The sequence below is a fragment of the Pleurodeles waltl genome, chromosome 10 (assembly GCF_031143425.1).
Source record: "Pleurodeles waltl isolate 20211129_DDA chromosome 10, aPleWal1.hap1.20221129, whole genome shotgun sequence".
Lineage (NCBI taxonomy): Eukaryota > Metazoa > Chordata > Amphibia > Caudata > Salamandridae > Pleurodeles > Pleurodeles waltl.
In genome coordinates, this window is record NC_090449.1 from 277,387,509 (window position 1) to 277,407,536 (window position 20,028).

Genomic DNA, 20,028 nt, shown 5'->3' on the forward strand with positions numbered 1-20,028 from the left:
TCTGGACCTTAATGAGTATCATACACCAGCATACATGTATTCATGTTAAAAATATCTGATTTTCTCAATACAGAATTAAGGGCGGTGAAGGGCCTCATCTTTGGGCGAATGAAGGTCTGTAGAACCATTACCAAAACTCATGTGCTTTGCAAAAGTAAATTACCACCATATCCTTATATGCTCTCTACAGCCCGGTGATGGGAGCTTGTGGAACAAACAAGACCAGTAAAGTGTGGCACCATCCTTAAGGAGCCATGTAGGCCACCTAAAATGGTCCTAAGAATGCTAGGCCACGAAAAAAATATAGAGACATGGCCAAAAATGTTTTTAAAGTTCCAGAAGGTAGTTTGAACATTTTGTGCCACTGCAATAAGTGGTCTACAGCCTTTCTGCAGCATTCTTGTCACAAGTGCAGGCATGTCCCTGTGGGTTAAATACTTAGGGCCTGATTTAGGTCTTGGCAGAAAGGTATACACCTTCACAAATGTCTCGTCCCTTCACGGATATCTCGTCCACCGTATGACGATCTAATTCTGTCCTATTCCCTTCGTGAAGACCTAAACCAGGCCCTTATAGATCAGTTTCCACAAACTTCCCTTGTTGTGTTTAGCACTGTTGTGCATCTCTAATATTTCATTCATTTGGGCACATTGCTTCTGAGAGAGCGTAGCTTATATAATCTATAGTAACATGAAATGTTTATGAATTAATGTGTGATAATGCTGCATAGAAACTATAATAATAATTTTGCTTAAACGTGCACCTGAAATGTGACCCCGCCAATGTATACGTGGACTAATAATGATGACAAAAGTGTTTATGTATTACTATTATGTCAAATACGTTTATACTAATTATTAATGATGAAATTATTGAATTTGTGCTGAAATCCTTATAGGCCTTAAGTTAGCATGAGTCGAAGCTTAGCTGTATGGCTCTCATATTAAATGTATTTTTCCTATCTTGCAGTGTGCTGACCCACAAAAGGACACAACCTTAATATTATTTTTTCTCCAAACTAGAAGACAAATGTAACCATGCTAGATCCGTTCCCATGAATTTTTCCTTGCTTTTAGAATAATGTTAAAACAAAATGAAACAGTGTAGATTAATGTAATGTACAAGGTCATTCAAACCGGTGAAGACAATGGAGCTACTGACCAAAAGATGTGCAAAGAATTACAGAAAGATGAAATCATACTGGATGTGCCACCTCTGAAGACACCAAATAAGAGGACCAATCAGAGACTTGTAAATCAATATGGGGTGAAAGAGTAGGTGACCTAATGTGTTTTCTGATAGGTTAAAGATAGTGGGGTATAACAAATGTCCAATAGAATTTTGGGGGAATGTACCACAAAAAAGGGATAAAAACCCATGTCATGGGGAGTCATTTAGATGGGTTAGGGAATGCTATTGATTTTATCCAGAAAATTTGTCACTCTGTTTGGTGACTTGTTGGTTTACTTAAAACCATCCTCGCCCTTAGATTTGTCCATTTTACACTTTACCTCCTTATGAGGGAAGTGCCCTTTTGCCCCAGAGCTGAGTTCTGACAGATGGTGATTTGACTGATGTCCTGAAGACGAAGACTGAACCTGTGCGCTGACCTAAACTTTGGAGGGTAATTATGACAATGCATTTGTGATTTGTCTGTTTGCTTTTCCTTTCTAGGTACCAAATGCTTACTTTTGGCAGAGACCATAGTTAGATGTTTTCCAAATTGGTGTTCTAAATTGTTTTGCATGAAGCCCAACATGCTAATGCTAATCATTGGTTAGAACAGGTGTTCACTAAACTGATGCAAATAGACAAACAACCAAATCTATGCTTTGTTGAACTGACGTGTTATTGACACTCTGCTAAATTGTTCCATGTTTACACCGTGTCATGTTCTGATGTTTATGATTCTCGCCTTAATGAAATCTTACCAAAGTTGCTATATCGTGACTATGCTATTATGTTTCTTGGTCTTGAGATTAATGCATCTGCTCTGAGATTTGTAATTAATAGGGAATAAAACCTCTAAAATTCTACTAAAATGGTGTGGTTATTCATGGCTGCAGGGTCATGGTAGAGTTTTAAATTAATTAATGACTTTGAAATGCATTGTTGTGGTAAATATTGATGACATTATTGATGTATTAATTGACATATTGATTAGCTATCTCGTCCTAAGGTGTCTCTCAACTGGGTCAAAAGATTCAATGGCCTAAAACGAGTCCTGATGTGTAATAAGTTATCATAAAGGACACATTAGCAGTTCCGGTAGCAGAGTGACGGTTTAGCCCTTTGGGGCCCTAGGACGGAGAATCATTGTTTAAACAGTTTGTTCTGAGATAATGCAAATTGAAGGTATGATGTGTTTCTAAATTCACCATGACTTTCCTGGGATCTCAGAGCCTGCCTAAGTGAGTTGGGAATGTTCTTGGCGTTTTAGCATGTGTGGTGTAGGATTTGCGCTTGCTCAGCTTATGCATTTTGCAGGTGATTTGTGAAGTTTGTGTGTATTTAGGCCCGGTAAATGTTGTTTTAGTAGGAGTGGGCGTACTCCCCAGTATGAGAGTAGGGAAGTTGGCGTACTTCATATGAGTGTGGTGCTTTGTGCTAAAAATTATCCACGTGGTTGGTTGTTCATGTACAAACCCGTCGTGGTCTAAGACTCCGGAGTTGGGTTTATGTTGTAATTTGTGCGGTTTAATAGGTCAATCAGGCGTGGTTGACAAGTCGAGTTCGAATCTAAATGTGTGAGAGAAACCTTCGATGGAGATTTGGCGAGTTCTAAAGTGCACTAGGACAAACCATTGACAAGTCGAGAGTAGGATTTGCAGGTCGAATTCTGCTTGCGTATGCGGGAACTGAGAAGGAGAAAGTAGTGGCTGAGGCTTCAAGTGAAATCTCTGTAAAGTTCTGAAGCGAGTGTGTACCCTTTCTGTAGTAAACCAGCAAATTTGTATTGATGTTTTTGTTAAGGTTATCGCAGAAATGTTTGCATTAGTTTGTTGTGAATCCAGTGAGGGGCGGACGAGCCGCAAGACTTTGTCAGCTGCAGTGTGTGAGTGTGACGCCAGTGGTGCCGTGCTGAGATAGGTCAGTTGTCGAGAGGGGTCGCGCACGGATTGGCTGCCATCCGTGAGAGGCAATAGGTTGAGAAAGGGGGTGAAGAGTGTCCTGGGAATTAAAGTCACTTCTTGATTAAATTCAAACAAAAGAAAGACGTAAAGATGAACTTTGTCAAAGCTTTTAAGAGTGCTCTGAAAGAAGACACATACATTATGGCGAGTAAAGGGGAGCCTACACCGCCTGAGAGAACTCCAGCTTACATTGTCATGGAGGAAAAAGGGGTCGAGCCTTGTTTATGGATGAAACAGTGGTGCAAATTGACAGAAAAAGAGGGATGTTTGGCGTTCCCAGAACACGGGACGTTCAATACGAGAGTTCTAGAAAATTTAAGGTGGATGTTAAGTGTACAGAAACCACCTCCAAGGCCAGCTCAGTATGAGGCTTTAGCAATTTGGGATTTAATGGCTTTAAAACAGAGACAAGAGAAGTTCCAAAGAAGAATGGAAAGGGCAGAAAAGACTCTAGCAGGAAGCTAGGTGGGATAATGAGAGCAAAATGTGGAGACGGGGAATAGTTGATGGATTAAAATTGTTCCCAGCAATAACACAGGGAGATGAGACGCAGGGAAAGAAAGCCACATGTAAAACAGACAAAGACTCTAGTAAGCCTAAAGAAATTAAGAGATCTTGGGAAGAAGAAGATGATTCAGATAACGAAGAATTTTTAAATCAGTTATTGCATGATCGCCCACCACCTTATGCGGTAAGCGACAATGTCCCGAGCACTAGTGCGGATCCTGGGAACCAGACGCAGGAGAAGGGAGTTACTGATACAGCACAGACTAGTGATACGGGTTCGATACAGAATGGTGTCAGTGTACCCACTGCACCAGAAAAGCAGATTCAGTTGCAACCTCCACCGCAGATACAGAGAATCTATCCAGACGTCCCAGTACTAGAGACTACTACAAATCTGATAGTGCCGCCAGACCCGATATATACAAAATCGAGGTTAGTGCAGATTGAGCCGACTCCACAATTGCTGCCCCAGCCGCAGCCACAACTGATACCAGGATATAACCCAGCAGCAGAACCTCCATTAATACCTGCCCCGGCTTCAGTGGACCAAACCTTTGGAGTCTGCTCCACGAGGTTTGGGACCAGGTCAGACACCAGCTGCAATATCGTTGCCAAATACTGTTGGTCCACCGGTGCCATTGTATGCGCAAGGTAAACCTGGTATATGTGATCAGGGAGTAATGACCCAAGATGTAATAAGAGGAGGGTCCATGGGAACTCCCCAGTTGATGGCCCCAGGAGAGCAAGCGGTCGAAAGGCCAAGGTCTTTGTTAGACCTTAAGCCGATTGAAGCACCGTTGGAGGCAATGAAACAGGCATGGCTAGGTGTGCTAACCCCACAATCGATAAGTACAAATGCTTCACAGTCGCCAATGATGCATGCAGGGAATATTTCACTGCAAGGTTTTACAGTACAACAGCTAAATGAGTGGTTAGAGAAGACCTATACTTCACAAAAGACTACAGTAACTGCAGTGGAACCAGAAAGGTTGGAAAGAGATGAGTACCTGAACTTTGTGAGACTGGGTGTGGAAGGTGCTGAATTAGTGGAAGGGACGATGGGGGTAAACAGATTAGAGTCATACACCGAAGCAGAATTGAGATATCTGTGCCCTAAAATCACTGAAGAAGTAGGTAAGGTACATCAGAAATTAGCGAACCTGGCAGACAAATACAATATTGATATTGAGAATACTAAACATTTGAAAAGAAGTTACAGGTTAGACTTTGATTCAAAAGACTTTGAGCATATGAGGTCTGCCGGAATGAAAGCGCATTTAAAAGAAATATTGCAAAGTGCGCAAATCTGGGGAGCTTTATAAAAGTGGGAAGGCAGATGGGCAAAGAAAAGAGACAAGGAGAAAGGTGACAGTCCGGGATCGAGTAAAGCAAAAACTTCACCAGATACGGAATCAGTAAAGATATTACACATGAGAGAAACAGCTGGTGGGGTTCTAATTCATGTACTGTGGTCCAGGGGAGACATCCTGTCTTTCACAAATGATTATCCCATGTTGAGGGAGAAGCCGATAGAGTGGTATCAGCAAACAGATAGGTTTGTGAAGCTTGCAAAGTGTCACTGGGAAGACTTGAATACCTTCTTTGAGATCATTGTTCCGCCCGACTTATGGCTTGAGTGCAAGAGAGGTGTAGACTGGCCTACACAGGAGCCGGCAAGGGATAAGGTAACCGGAGCACCATCTGAGGAGGTAATGACGTATTATCACAAAGTGATTGAGTTTTTGAAGCAGAAAGTGTTGCCGAAAGTGACTGATTGGCAGAAAATCGACCGGACCTCACAGGAGGTTAAAGAATCGATACATGTTTACTATGAGAGATTGCTGAAAGCGTTCAAACATTACCGTGGTACTGAGACTATTGAGCCGAAAGACATGAACCATCTCGTGTTCAGATTTGTTGAAGGACTGAGACCAGAGGTTGGCCAGATGATTAAGAATCATTTGATCTGTTGGCAAGCGAAGCGGATTGATGAGGTGTTGCAGTATGCAAAGTACTGTAGTGACGAGATTGAGCTAAAGCAGAGAAAACTGAAGGAGAAAGTGATGGTGATGCAGAAAAGGGCTGCACAGGCAGGTATGCAGGGAAATGGAATCCAGCAGATGATACAGCAGCAACCGCAAGGGAATGGTGTGTTTCAGGCACAACCGAGAGGCCGAGGTCGAGGTTTTGTGAATCGCGGTCCAGATTTGAATACTGTGGTGATTTAAAATGATACGCAAGGGATGAAAAAGATGTCTCCATGTCACGCGTGTGGGGCGTGGGGCATTGGAAGCGGGAATGCCCAAATGTGGTGCAGGATGGTGTCGTTCAACAAAGCACTAATGTCGGTACATTACAAAATGTGAGAGGTCCAAAATTGAGAAGTCAAAATCCAAACTTCCAAAATAACATGGTTCAGATGCATGGGCTACAGCCCATGCAGCAGATGTAAATGCAGCGTGTTCAACCAGCGCAAATGCAGCAAGTACAACAGCAGGCTCCCATGGTACCTAGACAGCAAATGCAACTACCATTAGCTCCAATGGGACAGCAACAGGTGATGCTTCCTCAGCAGGTCACAGGTCCAGTGATGAGCCAAAATAATACAGTACAGCAATTCCCATTGCGTGGTGAAGATGGAATGAATGAGGAATGGTCAGATGACAGTTCAGACAGTGAAGAGTGCAGGCTTGCAGCGTCCTTAGAAGTAGATCAGAGGGGACCCTATGTAGAGGGAAAGGTAATGGGTCACAAGGTTTCATTCTTGGTTGATACCGGAGCTACACGCTCTATTGTCAGAAGTGCAGATGTTCCAATATTACCACTTTCAGGGCGTACCATAAGAGTGGTCGGAGTAGCAAACCAGTACTTGACAAATCCAATTACAGATCCGGTGCAAGTTGAGATTGGCAACTTTCAGGGACTGCATAAGTTTGTAGTCTGTGATTCGAGTCCTGTGTCCCTACTGGGAAGAGACTTAGGGGGTGATTCCAAGCTTGGCGGGCGGCAGGATCCGCCCGCCAAGCGGGAACCGCCAGAAGACCGTACCGCGGTCAAAAGACCGCGGCGGTCATTCTGGGTTTCCCACTGGGCTGGCGGGCGACCGCCAAAAGGCCGCCCGCCAGCCCAGCGGGAAACACCCTTCCACGACAGCCGGCGGAGTGGAAGGGGTGCGACGGGTGCAGTAGCACCCGTCGCGAATTTCAGTGTCTGCTAAGCAGACACTGAAATTCTAAGTGGGGCCCCCAGGGGCCCCACGACACCCCATACCGCCATCCTGTTCCTGGCGGCCGAAACCGCCAGGAACAGGATGGCGGTATGGGGGTCGGAATCCCCATGGCGGCGCAGCAAGCTGCGCCGCCATGGAGAATTCCCCTGGGCAGCGGAAAGCTGTCGGGAGACCGCCGACTTTCCGTTTCTGGCCGCGGCTGTACCGCCGCGGTCAGAATGCCCAAAGGAGCACCGCCAGCCTGTTGGCGGTGCTCCCGCGGACCACGGGCCTGGCGGTTTTTAACGCCAGGGTCAGAATGACCGCCTTACTGTGTAAGACGAAATGCTCGATTACCTGTTCCAATGATGGAATTGAGGTGCAAACAAACAGTGATGATGAAGGGGATGATGGTCAGTTCTCAGAGTTAGAAGCAGAAACCGCGAATGAAGATTACCCTTTGATAACCTTATTCCCGATGCTTACAGTAACTGACTTACCAGCCGAGTTACAGGGAACAGTGACGGAAAAGGTGTGGGATTTGACACAAAAGGAAGTGGGAAAGATAAAAGGAGTGGAACCAGTTAAAGTAAAGTAAAGCCAAATGCAGTGTTTCCCCAGGTGCCGCAGTACCATTTGGCACAAGATGTCCTTATTCAGGTGTCACAAATAATTGCGGACTTTGTAAAACAAGGAGTCCTGAAGGAAGTATTGAGCAGCTAATGGGTTTGAAAAAGCCTTGTGGGAAGGTTCGAATTGTGCAGGACTTGAGGAAAATAAACAAGATTATGGTAAAGTGTTGCCCCATAGTGCCAAACCCAGCAGTGATCATGTTTCAGGTTTCGTGTGATGCTGAATGGTTCACTGTTGTAGACTTGTCACAAGTTTTTTTTTCTGGTGCCTCTTCATGAGTACAGACAGTTTTTATTCAGTTTTAAATTCCTGGATAAGGTGTACAGTTGGTGCAGAATTCCTCAAGGGTTTTCTGAGTCACCATCCATCTTCAATCAGATATTGTAAAAGGACTTAGAATCTTCAGTACTGCCTTTCAATTCGACTCTAGTACAGTACATTGACGACTTGCTGATTGCTTCCAGGACAAAAGATGACTGTAAGTATGACACAATTGCCTTACTGAACCATTTGGGAAAGAACGGACATAAAGTGTCGCCAAAGAAGCTGCAGTACTGTCAGAAAGAGGTGAAGTACTTAGGACACTTGATTGAGAGAGGGTCCAGGAGAATATCAAAGGAAAGGGTGACAGCTAGTTTGCAGATGAACCCCCCGACAACAAAGAGAGATGTCAGTATGTTTTTGGGAATGGTGGGCTACTGTCGCCAGTGCATACCCAACTTCTCAATTATCTCTAAACCATTGATAAAGCTGACAGGAAAAGAGATTAAGAATGAACCATATACCATAACCCTATCCAAAGAAGAGCTTGAGTCATTTATGGAATTGAGAGAGTGTATGTGCAGGGTGCCAGCTTTGGGTATGCCTGATTACACGAAGCCTTTTCTACTGTTTTGTCATGAACGTGATGCTTGTTCTTTGTCTGTCTTGACACAGGTCCACGGAGGTGCAAACTGCCCTGTAGCATATTTTTCAGCTACCTTGGACCCCGTCGCAGCAGCCTTACCGGGTTGTTTGCACGCAGTTGCAGCAGTTGGTCAAATCCTCACGCAGTGTGAAGGCCTAGTGATGGGTCATCCCTTGACAGTAATGGTTCCACATTCAGTTGAGATTCTATTAACTCAAACCAAAACCCAGCACATGACAAATGCCCGACTCACACGATATGAGACAATTATTTTGGGGTCACCTAATGTCTCACTGAAGCGATGTACTGTATTAAACCCAGCAACTCTACTTCCTGTTGAAAGTGCTGAGATTAATAATGAAGAGGAAGTGGAGCATGATTGTCTTGAGGTAACAGAACTATGTACCAAGCCCCGACCTGATATTCAAGATACACAGTTAAAAGAAAATGACTGCATTATGTTTGTTGATGGATCCTGTTTGAGAGACTCAGTCAGAATGCTGAGAGCTGGTTATGCTGTGTGTGCCATAGCTGGTATAATTGAAGCTTCCTGGCTCGAAAAAGTGTTTTCCGCAGAAGTGGCAGAGTTAATTGCTCTTACTAAGGCATGCCACGCAGCTGTGAATCTGAGAGTAACTATCTATACTGACAGCAGATATGGATTCGGAATTGTACATGATTTCGGCCAATTGTGGTTGCAGAGAGGTTTCATGACCTCTTCTGGTTCTCCTGTGAAAAACGGTGAACAAATAAAGGATGTGTTACATGCGATTCAGTTACCTCTTGAAATAGCCGTGGTGAAATGCAATGCTCATGTTAAGTCACAAGACTTCGTGTCCCTGGGAAACGGCTATGCAGATCAAGTCGCAAGGTTTTGTGCTTTGAACTGTATATCGTTTAAGGACCAGTGGGAATTGTTACCGCAAACTGAAAATGACACATGTTTGAACCTTGCATTAAGGGTGATTGATACAATAGATGAGCTAAAAACATTACAGGGTTGTGCTAACAAAGAGGAAAAATGCTCCTGGCAGAGAATGCAATGTGTGCAAAGGACTGATGACTTGTGGGTCTCAGAGGAAGGCAAACTGGTTTTGCCAAACGGTCTTCTGTCACAATTTGCGAGGCTTTATCATGCACAGGCACATCTTGGGAGAGATGCAATGATCAGGCCATTCAAGATTGACTGGTTTAACCCAAAATTCAGACATGCCGCAGAGGTTACTTGTCACAAGTGCATCATCTGTCAACAGATGAATGCCGGAAAAGGACTGTGGTAACTTTGAGCCACATAGGGAGTGCTGGCGGTCCATTTAGCAAGATGCAAATGGATTTCATTGAGATTCCTGTTTGTGGAGGATTGAAATATGTGTTGGTGATTGTGTGTGTTTTCAGCCACTGAATTGAAGCTTACCCCACATGTAGAAATGACAGTCTCACAGTTGCAAAGCTGCTGCTTAGAGAACTAATACCCAGGTTCGTGTTTCCGGTCTCTATAGAATCAGATAGGGGCAGACACTTCGACAATGAGGTGATTAAGCTCTTGTGTGCTGCATTAGACATTGAACAGAAACTGCATTGTAGCTACCGCCCTGAAGCATCAGGACTAGTAGAACAAATGAATGGTACCTTGAAGTCGAGACTGGCAAAGATGTGCGCAACTACCAATATGAAATGGCCAGATGCATTGCCCTTAGTGATGATGTCGATGAGGAACACCCCTGATAAGAAGACAGGACTATCACCCCACGAGATCCTTATGGGTAGAGCTATGAGGCTACCCGCAGTGCCAGCAAATGCTCTTGTGAATATCACGGTTGATATGGTGTTGGACTACTGCAAAGGTTTGGCTGATGTGGTTCGCTCTTTTTCTCATCAGGTGGAAGCCAACACATTGCCACCGATCAGTGATCCAGGTCACACCCTGCAAGCCGGTGATGGGGTGGTTGTCAAGAAGCATGTGAGAAAGTCGTGTTTGTAGCCGTGCTGGAAGGGGCCATATCAAGTAATACTGACAACAACCACTGCTGTTAAATGTGCAGGCGTTCCAAACTGGATACATGCCAGTCACACAAAGAAGGTAACGTGTCCAACTGATGAGGAACTTGAAGTATCCAACTCAGCAAGTCCAGAGAAGGAAGTCTCAGGGCCTGAAAATAGCCAAGGGGTAACTGAGACTGGGGGAGAGCCCACTGAGAACAGCCTAGTCCCTCAAACAGTAAACGAGTTTGAGAGAGGTGACAGTGTGCCTATCTCAGTAGAGGCAGCAGGAGAACTAAATCACGGAGAGATTCTCCCAGAAGTAGACGGATACGTGCTAGAGCTTGAACCTGTCACAGATCCAGAAGAAGAAGAATGGGAAATAGTAGATAGAGATCAAAGCACACCGGCATCCCCTGAGCCAGTTGCAGGTCCATCAAGAGAAAACACCATAGCACAAGAGGAGGGTGCTGTTCAGCGTCCTGAACGGAAAAAGACGCATAAGGGAGATAACTGGCCAGAGAAATAGGCTGCGAAAGAAAGGGTCGTATCAGGTGAAACAATAACAGAAGAAACTGATACATCCTGAATAGAGGATCTAAGTGGAGGAGAATTGCAAGGCGAACGCAGATTGAAAAGGAAAAGAACCGCAAATAGAAGGTACGCAGGTCCTGAGTGGGCATATGCAACAACATCTGAATGGCAACAAGAATTTTTTGCGTTCTGTTTTGATCGAGAAGTACCAGGCCAATACTACGGTACCTGAAATCAATTAAAGAAAGAGACTTTGTTAAAACAAAAAAAAAATCGACATTGAAAACTGAGAAGCTGAGAAAGAGACTTATAAACTACCAGATGCGACACTGATAACCTGACTTTGAAATCCCGATTATGACAAGCTGCTAACCTGATTTGACAAAGGGGTCCTGGAGTGATTGAAACGCTGTAAATACACGCAGAGAGAAAGAGACTTTTGCATCAAGAAAAGAAAAATAGAGTTTTATATCGTCCTCAAGTTGATTATTGTTCTGCTATCTGATTCTTTACAGACATCGCTTATAAGAGAGGTAGTAATAAAAAGGGTAAGGCTTGTGGTTGGTTAAATCTTATATTAGGTATTGTGTGTGCAATAATAATTGTGGGAGTAATTGTGGGAGTAATTGTGGGAATACCGTGGTTGGATAAGAAAGCAACTAACAATGCTTCAAAACCTGAAACTACAACACTAACACCGTGGGAAAAGTTTGAGCAGGATGCAAGACACTTGCATGAGGGAACTAACTCAAAAGGGGAACTTTCCACTAATGTCTTCTATCGCTTGCTGAATGAGTATGTTGAAACAATGGATGTGAAAAACTGTTATGTGTGCACAAAGATTCCTTCATCAGTGCAAGAAGGGGTCACCTACCATAGTCTTCCTCTAACTTACGGGATAAGTTGTAGTTTGCTACTAGCAAGATTCTATAATCAAGAGCATGTGCAATATTTGTATTCAAATTTGGATGCGGTGTTTTCTTTTGTGCCAGTGATTGAGTTTCTGAATAAGTTAGCTAAGGAGCATAGTATAAAGTTAGTTAGAGGTTTCTTCGAACCGACGCTTACATTTGGGACAGCTTATGCACACCGCAATAATCTGACTTGCTTATTGACACCTGTAGAGAAAAGCTTCTTAGATCACACTGATGATAGACGCAAAGCATTAAAAGAAAGATTAGAAAAGGGTTAGAGAAACGCACATATGCAAATGATTATGCTTACACCGCAATAAAGACGCAAGGAAAACTAGCTATAGATGCATTACATGTAGGAGGGCTTTGTATATATAGGCCGAAATCTGAACATGACACTTTATTTGTGGGAACGAGTGAATGCAGGCATGTGTTTTTGTTTCAGAGTAAATGGACATTCATGTTAAATGGACAGGATCCAGCGATCCCTGAGATCTATTATATTTGTGGACTTAATGCTTATTACTGTCTCCCTAAGGGATGGTATGGGACATGTTATTTGGGAATAGTTTTCCCAAAGATTTACCAGATTGATGACTTAAAGCAAATACCTAAAACCTCTGAATTACAACATGCTAGACAAAAACGAGAGACAGCGGCTGCTGTCGTTGGAGACATGTTTGGAGCCATAATTCCTTCAGTAGGGGTTATCTTAAACTCCATAAAGATTCGTAAGTTGTCTACTTTTGTAGATAACATGCTGACAAATTTTACAGGGGCTATACTCCTGATGGATACTGAACTTGCTGCGGAAAGAGCTATGACTCTTCAAAATCGGCTTGCTTTAGACATTCTTTTAGCAAAGAGCGGCGGAGTCTGCAAAATGCTCAACGAGCGTCATTGTTGCTCATATATACCTGACAATAGTAAAAGGATTAGAGGTATGCTTACTAACCTAACTAAAGACTTGATTTGAAGGAACCTGCAATGTGGGAGAAAGTGGGAAAAGGAATTGCCAGAGTAGGGAGCTGGTTTAGCAACATTTGGAATGTAGTACTGCAAAAATACTAGGGGGTCTATTAATTGTTCTGGTCTGTTTATTGGGTTTGTGGGGGGCATGCAAAATCAATGACAAAATTAAAAGAAATTGGACAAAGAGGAATAAAAAGAATGAAGAAAATGAAAGGGAGAAAATGCTTAATGAAATTTGGGAGAGTTCACACAAGGGACAAGATGTTGAAATGCGTATTATGCGCAAGGTGAAAAATTAAGTGAAAGGTCAAAAGGGAAAGGTTTGTGTGAGACGAACGTCATCAGAGGAGGGACTGAGAGAGCGTAGCTTATATAATCTATATTAACATGAAATGTTTATGAATTAATGTGTGATAATGCTGCATAGAAACTATAATAATAATTTTGCTTAAATGTGCACCTGAAATGTGACCACGGGGAGTGGCCGCCAATGTCTACGTGGACTAATAATGATGACTAAAATGTTTCTGTATTACTATTACATCAAATAAGTTTATACTAATTATTAATGATTACATTATTGAATTTGTGCAGAAATCCTCATAGGCCTTAAGTTAGCATGAGTCGAAGCTTAGCTGTATGGCTCTCATATTAAATGTATTTTTCCTATCTCGCAGTGTGCTGACTCACAAAAGGACACAACCTTAATATAATTTTTTCTCCAAACTAGAAGACGAATGTAACCATGCTAGATCCGTTCCCATTAATTTTTCCTTGCTTGTAGAATAATGTTAAAACAAAATGAAACAGTGTAGATTAATGTAATGTACAAGGTCATTCAAACCGGTGAAGACAATGGAGCTATTGACCAAAAGATGTGCAAAGAATTACAGAAAGATGAAATCATACCGGATGTGCCACCTCTGAAGACACCAAATAAGAGGACCAATCAGAGACTTGTAAATCAATACAGGGTGAAAGAGTAGGTGACCTAATGTGTTTTCTGATAGGTTAAAGATAGTGGGGTATAACAAAAGTCCAATAGAATTTTGGGGGAATGTACTACGAAAAAGGGATAAAAACCCATGTCACAGGGAGTCATTTAGATGGGTTAGGGAGTGCTATTGATTTTATCCAGAAACTTTGTCACTCTGTTTGGTGACTTGTTGGTTTACTTAAAACCATCCTCGCCCTTAGATTTGTCCATTTTACACTTTACCTCCTTATGAGGGAAGTGCCCTTTTGCCCCAGAGCTGAGTTCTGACAGATGGTGATTTGACTGATGTCCTGAAGACGAAGAATGAACCTGTGCGCTGACCTAAACTTTGGAGGGTAATTATGACAATGCATTTGTGATTTGTCTGTTTGCTTTTCCTTTCTAGGTACCAACTGCTTACTTTTGACAGAGACCATAGTTAGATGTTTTCCAAATTGGTGTTCTAAACTGTTTTGCATGAAGCCCAACATGCTAATGCTAATCAGTGGTTAGGACAGGTGTTCACTAAACTGACGCAAATAGACAAAGAACCAAATCTATGCTTTGTTGAACTGACGTATTATTGACACTGCTAAATTGTTCTATGTTTACGCCGGGTTATGTTCTGATGTTTGTGAATTCTCGCCTTAATGAAATCTTACCAAAGTTGCCATATCGTAACTAAGCTATTATGTTTCTTGGTCTTGAGATTAACGCATCTGCTCTTAGATTTGTAATTAATAGGGAATAAAACTTATAAAATTCTACTAAACTGGTGTGGTTATTCATGGCTGCAGGGTCATGTTAGAGTTTTGAATTGATTAATGACTTTGAAATGCATTGTTGTGGTAAATGTTGATGACATTATTGATGTATTAATTGACATATTGATTAGCTATCTCGTCCTAAGGTGTCTCTCAACTGGGTCAAAAGATTCATTGGCCTAAAACGAGTCCTGATGTGTAATAAATTATCATAAAGGACGCGTTAGCACTTCTAACTGAAAACGTGGCAAAAAGTTGTTTCATACTTTTTGAAAGCAACAATTTCTTGATAAATGGCCATATATGGAGGCCAGGGACTTATAGCACGTTGCACCTCATGTAAATAAAATATAACGGTCATTGGCACATTGGATGCAGCATTTCGTACCATATTTTCTATTACCCATTTTTAATGTGTCTTGCTGTTCTGCATATTACCCCTATTTTCTTAATCTGCCTATGAAAATTACATGTGTTCCCTGCCATTAATTTGTTAACGTGATTACTGCTGTGTTTATCTTCTGCATACATTGTCACCTACACATTCATTCATCTCTGGGTATGATTATATATTTTCAGATAAGTGTATTAGCAAGACGAACCAATGCGTTATTTGTATTTGAAGTCTACGACCAGTCTTTTTAAGTTATGACTCTTTACAAGTTAAACTTTTCATACTACTTCCTACCACAATATATACGCTGCAATGGCTCACTTCGGGACTGAGGCGGTCATTCTGACCGCGGCGGGCGGCAGTCGCCGCCCGCCATCCGGTCACCACCAAATGGCCGCTCCGCGGTCAGAAGACCGCGGATGCCATTCTGGCTTTCCCGCTGGGCCGGCGGGCGACCGCCAAAAGGGTGCCCGCCGGCCCAGCGGGAAAGCCCCTGCAACATAGAAGCCGGCTCCGAATGGAGCAGGCGGTGTTGCAGGGGTGCGACGGGTGCAGTAGCACCCGTTGCGATTTTCACTGTCTGCAAAGCAGACAGTGAAAATCCTGCTGGGGCCCTGTTAGGGGGCCCCTGCACTGCCCATGCCAGTGGCATGGGCAGTGCAGGGGCCCCCAGGGGCCCCACAACACCCGTTCCCGCCATCCTGTTTCTGGCGGTGTAAACCGCCAGAAACAGGCTGGCGGGAAGGGGGTTGGAATCCCCATGGCGGTGCTGCAAGCAGCGCCGCCATGGAGGATTCTCCCCTTTTCTGACCACGGCTTTACCGCCGCGGTCAGAATGGCCCTGGAAGCACCGCCAGCCTGTTGGCGGTGCTTCCGTGGTCCCCGGCCCTGGCGGTCATGGACCGCCAGGGTCGGAATGACCCCCTGAATATCCTGCAATGTGTCTCCATTTACTCAGTGAATTACAAGCAGTGTTCTAAATACATCTTTCCCTAGCCAGGTTCAGGATTAGCTTCCTCTGCTTTAGTTCCATTTGGAATAAAAGAACGTGGAAGAAATTAGCAATCAGCTGATCAATGCTCAATGTATTTCAAAATATCGATTTGGAATTTAGCGAAGTCAGTATTTTTAACTATTCTTCGCAGTTATCTGCTACTTTAGGAGACGTTATTCAGTAATTGATTAAGACAGTAATCTTTAGAGAATACACATGTTTCCCAATATTATAGATAGATAAATGTTACAATTTATGTTCCTAAATTCTGAGACATGAATCTAGTTGAAACCATCTGTTTGCAATGTTTTCTTGGGAACTAAGAGCCTGTTGGTCGGCTGTGCATTGTTTCATTGTTTTCATTATGTATGTGCAGTCAAGGAAAATGTGGAAAGCAAGAAATAGGTTGAGTTTCCTGATTTCCCCACTACTATGAAATGAGTAGGTAAAAATGGCCTATATGCCTTCCCCAGCGCCTACTGGTTCCTGTGTGAGGCACAGTCTGTATCCACCATTTACTGCTTGATGATGTCTAGCCTGGGGACATCCTGGAGAAGGAAATGCTCGGTGGGGCCAAATTTCACAACTCCACAGTATAGAATTTTCAAGAAAGGGCAGTGAAGGACACATTGTATCTGTCGTGCGTCTCAAGACTGACCCTGAATGATATAGCTAGAGCAATCTGTAGCACCTTTATTTCTTAAATTTTTTATTCCTGTGTTTTTAACAACATTTATATTTGCGCACTTACAGGTATTCTGGCTCTGAGGTCTATATACAGACAAGATGTCTACGGAATGTACGCTGGTAACCTAACCAGAGCATGTAGCGGTAACCTAACCAGAGCATGTACCAGGGTTACATTTGAAAAAGCAACGTTTTAAGGGCTTTTCTAAAGCGTAATAGATCCATCTCAGCTCTTAACGCAACCTGAAGCTTATTCCTGAGCTGAGCTGCTCTGAGCATAAAGGCTCGATCGTCCTGCCTAATTTTACTGACTTTTGCCAGACGAATTAGTTTTGCGTATGTGGCCCGTAGTTATCTCCCTGGGACATATCTTTTTAGTTTTCTTTGTAGGGGCAGGAGGCCTTTTCCCTGAAATGCCTTAAAAACAATAGATAACGCCTTAAAGGCTATGCATTACTTTATTGAGAGCCAGTGAAGTTCCTCCATGACACTGGAGGCAGATGATCTTCTAGGCCTATTCAATGACAGTTTTGTGGCTGAAGCCTAAACCCAGTGTAGTCTCTCTAGCAAGTTTTCTGGTTGGTACTCCAAGTATCAGTGCATTACAGTAGTCAAGCCTACTGCGATTCACACTTTGCACAATCAAGGTTTTTGACTGTGATGACAATAGTGGTAAAAGGTTCCCTAAGCCTCAGAGAAGCACAATGCAGGTCCCTGCTACTTTATTTAAAAGGCCATACAGAGATGACTTAGGCCCTCATTCTGACCTTGGCGGTCGGCGGAGAGGCGGCGGTCGGACCGCGAACAGACCGGCGGTCAGAAAAATGGCATTCTGACCGCGGCGGTCACCGCCGCGATCGACCGCCACTTCCCCACTCCGACCGCCACGGCGGTCATGACCGCCGGGCTGGAGTTTGCGCACTCCGGCCCGGCGGTCGTCCCAAGACCGCCAACGGTATCATGACCCTGCCTACCGCCGCGGTTTCTGGCGGTCGGGAACCGCCATGCGAACCATGGCGGTAAGCACTATCGGGGCCATGGAATTCCTTCCCTGGCACTGATAGGGGTCTCCCCCACCCCCCACTACCCACCCGAGTCCTCCCCCCACACCCTCCACCCCCCTGCCACCCCCCAGAGGTGGTACGAACCCCCTCCCCACCCCCACCCCGACATGCACATACATGCACCCCGACATGCACACCCCCCCAACATGCACATATACACACCCCCTACACACACATACACAACGGGGACACATACCCGCACACATACATGCAGACATGCGCACCTGCCGAACAGCACACATTACCCATGGACACAGCAGCACCCCCCGCCCGCATACACGCACTCACACACCCCCTCTACACACTCACACGCACACCCCCATGCACGCCCTCATCACACAACACCCCCCCTCCCCCTCCCCTCACGGACGGTCAACTTACCTTGTGCGTTGGTCCTCCGGGAGGCGACGGGAGCCATGGGGAGGTGACCGCCAACAGAACACCGCCAACAGAAGACCGCCACACAGATACGTGGGTCGTAATTCTGTGGGCGGTGTTCTGCTGGCGTGGCGGTGGAGGTTGACCAGTCTCCAATTTCCGCCGACCGCCAGTGTGGCTGCTGGCGGTTTCCCAGCGGAACGCTCCCAGCGGTCGGAATGCGCACAGCGGCATACCGCCGCGGTCGGCGGTCTTCACCGCGGCGGTAACTCGGCGGTCTCGCGAAAAGACCGCCAAGGTCAGAATGAGGGCCTTAGTGTCAAAGGTAACTCCTAAGTTATTCACCGGTTTTCATTGCTTTAGTTCAGTTTCTCTAGTCAGTGGCCAGAAATTCAAGGGGCTTTTCATAGGGATGTTTGTTGATGGACAGCATCTGAACTCTGTTTTGTCCCCATTGAATTTTAGTGAGTTACTGTCTAGCCAGTTGACTGTATATGCAGTTGTGAAAAGAGACAAGTGCATCCGATTTGTTACTTTCAATAGACAAGATCAACTGTGTATCATCTGTGTAATTCACCAAGCTGATGTTGTGGGGCATGATGAGAGTTATGAGGGGCCTCATATAGATGTTAAATTGGATCAAGCTGAGCGCTGATCCCTGTGGTTCTCCATGCTTGGTGGTTTTAAAGTCAGAGCAGTATAGAGACAGCAAGTCTACCTGGCTGCGACCTGTCAAGTAGGAGTCCAACCAGTTAACTAACCTCCCGCTGATCCCACACCTAGCTAGTCTTGTCAACAATGTCTTATGGTCCACCATATCAAAAGTGGTTGATAGATGGAGAAGTATCAATATGCTGACTGGCCTCTGTCCACTTCACCTGGAGTTGGTCTATAGCCATTATTAGAGAAGATGAATTACTATGTCTGAATCTGAACTGCTCCTCCTCCAGTAGCTTTTGATCTTCTAGGTGATGAAGAAAGTAATTTACTCACAAACTGTTCTAGGATTTTTCTAGCAGAAGGCAGATGTGATATTACCCTATAATTACTAAGGACCAGAGGATCAGCAGAAGGTCATCTCCCAGATCTTTCTATACTCTATGGGGTAAAGGATCTAGAGGAGATCCAGACATAAAGGACACTGCAAGGCTCTAAAGCTCTCATCAATCATGGGTTTGACAGAATCTTTCTGATGCGGCTGGCAGCGAGGTTGTGGGCTTGTTGTTTCTTAAGAGGCCCTTATAGCTTCAAAGATCTTTTTGATTTTATTATCAAAGAAGTCTGAGAGATTCTCAGATAGAGCCTGTGAGGGTTCTATTGCTTGCTTCAAACAATCTGGGTGTGTTAGTTCACACATAATATGTTGGACTTTTTTGCTTATGCAGGGTCATCCCCAATCTTTTTGCCTCCTGCCTTCTATTTTTTTTTACCTGTTGCTGTTGGTTTTATAACTCTGAGCACTTTACCACTGCTAACCAGTGATAAAGTGCATATGCTCTCTGTATAAATTGTAATGTTGATTGGTTTATCCATGATTGGCATATTTGATTTACTAGTAAGTCCCTAGTAAGGTGCACTAGAGGTGCCAGGGCCTGTAAATCAAATGCTACTAGTGGCCCTGCAGCACTGGTTGTGCCACCCACATAAGTAGCTCTGTAATCATGTCTCAGACCTGCCACTGCAGTGTCTGTGTGTGCAGTTTTAACTGTAAATTCGACTTGGCAAGTGTACCCACTTGCCAGGCCTAAACCTTCCCTTTTCTTACATGTAAGGCACCCCTAAGGTAGGCCCTAGGTATCCCCAAGGGCAGGGTGCAGTGTATGGATAAGGTAGGACATACAGTAATGTGGTTTATATGTCCTGACAGTGAAATACTGCCAATTTAGTTTTTCACTGTTGCAAGGCCTGTCTCTCTCATAGGGTAATATGGGGGCTACCTTTAAATATGATTAAAGTGTAGATTCCCCTAGAGAGTAGATGGA

General features: G+C 44.2%; 1 protein-coding gene across 1 annotated transcript in view; it reads right to left on the reverse strand.

Moving 5' to 3' along the window:
- Positions 1-20,028, reverse strand: part of GRIN2A (glutamate ionotropic receptor NMDA type subunit 2A) — a 1,722,233-nt gene that overhangs the window by 3,890 nt on the left and 1,698,315 nt on the right. The window lies entirely within an intron of this gene.